Consider the following 6,594-nt stretch of genomic DNA (forward strand, 5'->3'; position numbering starts at 1 on the left):
ACTCGAGTGACTCGAGTCATTTTTATCTTACTCGGACTCGAGTGAAATTTTTGACAACTCGAGTTGCGAGTGACTCGTAACCACTTTTTTGGTTTATACCAAGCGGAGTAAGAAATTCATACAGCAATTTCAGTCAAATTTTTTACATTTTTAAAAATACATATTTCTGTTGTTTTGTTGAGTTTATTTAAGCTTCATTTAAGTTAATTTTAAAGCATGTTTGTTATCTAAATTGTGTAAGAACATAATAAAACTGTTCATATTTGGATTTCATAAAAATTACTTTTTAGAATAAATTAAAATGGATAAGAACTTATTAGTAGTACACTTTAAAAATTCAACTAAGAGTTGTATAAAAGGTTTCTTGATTATGTAGACAGGTTTAGTTTAAAGAAAATACTATTTTTACACATTTTGTTTAGATTTTTTGAGTAAAATTCATGATAATGTGAAAATGAATTTTTTATGTTAAGTTAATATTGTTGTATTGGTTTTAAAAGTTTGGTTACTCGATTTTTATATTCCGGGTGACTTGCGTCTATAAACATCACTCGAGTCTTATCTTCACTCGAGTGGCATTCGAGTGAGAAAATTACCAGTACCGAGTAACTCGAGTGAAAAAAAATCACTCGAGTCCATCACTAAGTTCAACAGGAGTGTGTTCTATCTGTAAATCTTGCAGTTAAAATAAAGAAAACCTTATGTTAAGGGAGTAAGAGTCTTGTTGCACGCAATATGAAATTGAATCCGAGTGAGATGTACAAGTGTTCTCTGTGTCTCTTTCTAACATTGACCTAGAGTTGCCAGACATCACCTAGAGCTGTCAGTTATGCTTAAAACAGTGCTGCCCATGGATGTACAGAGAATTACTAGAACAGGATTGAGCTTGAAAGATTGACGCCGAACGAGACCGCAATAACTGTCTGTTCTATCCCTCTCTGGCGATAATGACTATTTCAAAACATGATTTAAGGACAAATGTTATAAAAGTCCTTGTTTATGTTGTCTAACGTCAGCTGGTTATTGCTTCAGATGGATTTTAACGTATTAGTGTTATCATTAATGTATTTACTAGAAACAATACAAAATACACAAATCTTAATCAGACATTGCTAAATAAGTCTTGTGAAGTTTATGGCACAAACCTATCTTAATCCTTATATTTTTAATATAAAATTGAAACAAACGTCCGAGTTGCGATGTCAATTCACGTGGGATCTCAATTTTTAATATTTAGAAGTAAATATTTTTACTGCATTACATTACATCACTTACCTATTTTTCTACAAACAACGAAAGGACTGATATCTGGTAACTCTAGATCACTGTTAGAAAAGGAAATATCGGACACTTTAGCCCTCTTATTCGGTTTCAATTTCATTTTGCGTGCAAAAAACCTCTTACACCCTGAGCATAAGGTTTTATTTTCTTTATTTTAACTGCAAGAGGTAAATATAGATAGAACACACTCCTCGTATAAAAATTTCAGGAACTTTTCGATTTTCAATTTTTACTCTTATAAAAGTTGGAAACGACTGATTCATAGTTATAACTTATGGATTAAAAAAAATGAACTACAGAAATAAAACAAAGAAAGAGAGTTAATAAATACTTACTACTACAGTTGTACATAATCGGATTTAGCTATTATTATTGTTATCGTTATATTCTCTTTACTAAATTAATTACTAGAATTGTTCCCTAATTTGGTTAATAAGTAAGAAATAAGTTTAGTTAGGTTCGATAAATTTTATTTAATATTCGTAGTTGTTCGATATGCGTGTTCGTTTGTTACTATGATACCCGTCTATGAAGTACGGCATTTGACTTCATACAAATTTATTTCGATACTTTATATGCGTCATTTATCGAACAATGCAATCTTATTTAGACAAACTATAAGAATATTACCATATTATGTGTTTTAGGATGTGCAAATCACCCCATAATCCTGTTTCCTCAATTATCTTTTTTGAAAAAAAGCCAAGTAAAAAAATTATCGTATAGGTATATACATCTAGCTCAGTACTTTTGCATTATTTCTATTCTTTTCTATTAAATTCTATTCTATTCTATTCTATTAAACTATGAAAAGAAAAACTTACGTATTTACAGAAAAAAAACAGTTGTAGTATCTTTAAAAGTAATGAACTTTTAAAAAGATTACAAATATAAGAAAAAAATGAAATTACTAAAAATGAGAATGTAAAACATACACAGCTCTTTAATTTGAAAAAAAGGAAGACAGTATTCAGCGCAGTTACCATTATTGTCAACATTCATAATCAACATCATTTAATCATTTAATTGTTGTTAAATCAGTGGTCAACATGCATACATGCATAATCATCAACGAATTATACACTATACCAGTGGTCCCTGCGTTGAATACTGACTCCCCAATACTATATAACTTTGCGGTCTATATATAGTTAGCGATTAGAAAAAAGTTAATAGCGTGTTTAAGAAAAATTATTGGTTTTAGGAAAGTAGTTTCTAAATGCACTGATAGGTGGCGTAGTTTATTTTGATTTTCTTTTGTCGATGTTATAATTTTTATTTTGTCATTTGTAGCTCTTAATGAATAATAGAATACTTTTAATAATTAATTTTCGATATTTTTAAATTGCGTTTTCAAGTGTCACTGCAAAAATATGTATTTAGATATTTTATTTTGATGCAAACAAAAAGGGACCGGGGGTGAGATTCGAACTCTCGATCTTCACGTGTTCGGCAGCTCGTTTATTTGTCTTATGTAGAATAAATGAATAAATGCTATAATTGAATCAAAAAAACAAAAGATATATCGTCGTCGAAATGTAAACAACGCGTTTCGTTGCAGAAAATGATATTTAAAAAGAACCTAGTAAAATGAATTCAATAATTATTATTTACGTAAATAATTATTTATCATATTAGTAAACATTACAATATCGTAACATCATTTGCAGTGTTGGTTTTTAGCCTTCATTTGCGAAACGCTGGGCATTCACCGGCATTGTCCTATTTAGATAAACTGAACTGAAGAACTGAAAAGTGTTAGTTATTTGCTCAAAATTAATAGATCAAATAAATTGGTACCGTAAAATAGTATTAGCTAATGTTATATAGTTCTGCATTTTTAACTATTTTGACTTTTTATTCCATGTATACAATAACAAACAAAAAAGGTTTATATGATAAAACTAAAACAAAGAAAACTCCATTATTAAGTTTTAATGAAAATAGCTTTTGTGTGGGATTAAAAAATTGTCAAATCAGTCTCAATCAATGTTACTCTGAGTTATCAAATAGTATGATAAATAAAGTACTAGTAAGAAATGTGCTATTTTTAATGTATTGTTTATTTTATATTGTACCATGTCGTATACCATGACCTTTGTCTTGTAATATAGTATCCAACATATCATATACCTAGAGCACTCTGTTACCCAACAACTTGCAATCATACTAATATTATAATCATAATTCATACTAAAATTATAAATGCGAAAGTTTAGATTAATGGATGGATGGATGGATGTTTGTTTGTTACAGTTTGTAGCTTCAACGGCTGAACGGTTTTCAATGAAATTTGATATGGATGTGGAGGATAGTCTGGAAGAACACAAAGGCTAATCAGTTTTTTTTTTTAATTCCACGCGAACGGAGTCGCAGGAAAAGGCCAGTTTAAAATAAGTTTTTGGTATATATACCTTACAGTCACTTGTTACCTGTATTACAATATTGTCATCCCTTTGATTCCTTTTAGAGAACAGAGATAGGAATAGAAATTATACACTAGCTTTCGCAAGCGACTCCGTCCGCGTGGAATAAAAAAAATGCTGTTATTCCAAACTAGTCTCAACGTCCATGCCTTATTTCATCGAGATTCGTTTAGCAGTTAATGCTACAAACTCTAACAAACATCCGTCCAACCATCTTAACTTTCGCATTTGTAAAAATCTTTGAAGGATTTTAATTAAAGAGATTAGTCTATATCCATGCACAAAACAAGTTGTATTTTTTTGTAACACTGTACCCCACCTTACCTTACTTGATAACGTAATGCGTACGCCCACATACAGTAGTGACCAACCAAGACTGTCCGTTTGTAAATGTGCTTGTGCTGACACTAGTTACATAATTACCATAATTATTTTGTATTATCAAATGCAATAAAAACTAAAAGCAGCGTATTTCAAAGTTTTAATTTTGTATTTATAATTTATAGTCAACATCGTAGATGAAATGTAATCGCAATCTTCGCTCCGCCTCTGGTGATGTTAGCACAAAAAGATAACCAAACCCAGTCCACCAATCGCAGATCGCTTTTGTATTTAATGACAGTGACGCCATGATGTACACTCTACAACTTCCATAATCTAACCTAAACAGAAATTTTATAATGATCTTGTTCAGGATATTCAGGACTAATAGAGCTGTGAAAGTATGAGAAATTGGTTTTAGAAAAATGAAAATGAATTGGATATCAGAGATTTAGTGACAAGAACTTGATTTCTTATTTGAAGACCAAAGTACTATTCCTTAAATGTAAAAGTGATTGTGGCATTATCAAAACATTTCTTTGTTATTACTACTTAAAATTCTTAAAATGTATAACATAAATATTGTTATTCACAAATATATTTCTATCCAGTGATATTAATCTAGTGAATATTAAAGACATTTATTAAATATGTATACAAAAGGAATATGTTTATGAAGAATCTAAAACTAATTTATTAAGAGTATAAACCTGTCAAATTGGGGAAAAATAAAACTAAATTCATTGATAATTGTTTATTTGTTACTTGTATTGTGGAATTCAACTGTTGTGACACTTGTTTCATTACAGATTTGTTGTTGTCTCTGTTTTTTGTGAAACAAAATTAAAGGAGGAAAAAAGACAAAAATGTTAATATATTAGAACACAAGTGTGTCAACAGTGGAAATCCACTGTCAGTGACTATGTCTATTAAATCTTATCAAAAAAACAAAATAACAAAATCCAACATTGACTGGAGAGAAGTTATACAAATGTGTATCACAATACTGGCATCACATTTGAGCTGCATACATTGTATGTACATGAGTCAGTCGCTACACACTTCAATACACTGACAAACATTATATTACATTACATCATACAAATCTGTATCCTATATAGAATTTGGCAAAATTATTTGGTTACAAGAGAGGCACTGCTCAAAGACAAGTTCGTTAGAAAATATTAATAAATCAACTTAAACACAGAAAACATTGTACAAAACAAATAAAATGGCTACAGAGACATTAAATAGAAAGCAAAAGTAGGAATGACATTTACAGAATACAAATCCAGCTTGAAATGCATGTTAGGAGTCATGACCTAGTGGGTTACCGCTAATCTTCAACATACCATCTACATTGATTATGGTTTGTGTTCCATCAATTGAATATCTTGGGCTTATAAACTTATTACACATGAAAGGAATAGAACATGACTCGAATAAGCAAGATGTTCATGTATGACAATAGTTGAATGTCCCGCTGTCAACATACTATGTTTTAAGTACCATTGTTTCTGACACTAATGGACCTCAATTACACCATTTTTACTACTTTTTTCCATGTGTTTTTGTAATCCGAACCTAGGTGTATGTTATAAAAGCTATGAGAAATATCTACAACTTAAGAGTGGAATCATTTTATCCATTTTCTAGTAATAGCGGGCACATCAAGTAGAATACATTTTTATTATAACTGAAAGCTTTGGGATGGAAGATTCTTCTGAATTATATAAGAATCGGATAGCCATGTCTTGCATTTACCTCCTTAGAACAGCCAAACGATCGCAAATTATTTTAAGCGATAATAAAAAGTACAGCAGCACTTTCATTGTAAATTGTTGCCTTGGTGGTAGCCGAGGAGTAACAAAAGAGATTCTTTCCAACTGATTGGGCTTTTTATAGTAGGACATGTTTTATTCAATTAGTTCTATTTACCGGATAGCTACTTTTTAATGGACGTGTTCTTCGGAAAAATATCTGCTATTTGAATTGTAGATCTGAAATGAAAAATGTTAGATTCACTAGTTGTATTAAGCTATGAATTCAAAAATGTGTTTGTAATTTAAATATGCTACCTCGCAAATGATATAATTTCATGTTCTTTCGATCGTTCTCTTTTAAGAATTCAGTTGTCAACCACCTGTTGCAATTCGTATATATTTATTTACGTATTTATTTAATAAATAATTGTAGTACATACATACCTTTACACTAGTTAACGTTCAGATTTAGAAATAACGCACCGCTACACTTGAGTAATATCAATTACAAGTAATCACTAATTAATCACGAAAAAAGGAATAAGGGGTTTAACGCAACCCAACGAACTGACCTTGAATTTTAAAGAGACAGGATCTGTCAGGTGCGCGCGTTCTCCCGCATCATATAAAAACAAACAAAAAATATTGTAGCTGCTACGTAAACTACTATATGTTTAGGACAAAATTTTTTCAAGTCATAACAATTTAAAACAATAATACGATTTGTCACAATAAATAAAACATAAAAATACATTAGTTCTTTACTGTACTTTGAAAACCCAGAAATTAATCTATACTAATAT

The 6,594-nt window shown here is 30.2% G+C and overlaps 1 long non-coding RNA gene across 1 annotated transcript; it reads right to left on the reverse strand.

Annotated features, from left to right (window-relative positions):
* Positions 1 to 5,583: 5,583 nt before the first annotated feature.
* LOC106099397 lies at positions 5,584 to 6,594 on the reverse strand. The gene is made up of 2 exons (XR_001225379.1): positions 6,236 to 6,594; positions 5,584 to 6,028 (listed from the first exon to the last, which is right to left on the reverse strand). It is a non-coding gene; the product is annotated as an uncharacterized LOC106099397 (long non-coding RNA).

This window comes from Papilio polytes, unplaced genomic scaffold, assembly GCF_000836215.1.
Source record: "Papilio polytes unplaced genomic scaffold, Ppol_1.0 DF824124.1, whole genome shotgun sequence".
Lineage (NCBI taxonomy): Eukaryota > Metazoa > Arthropoda > Insecta > Lepidoptera > Papilionidae > Papilio > Papilio polytes.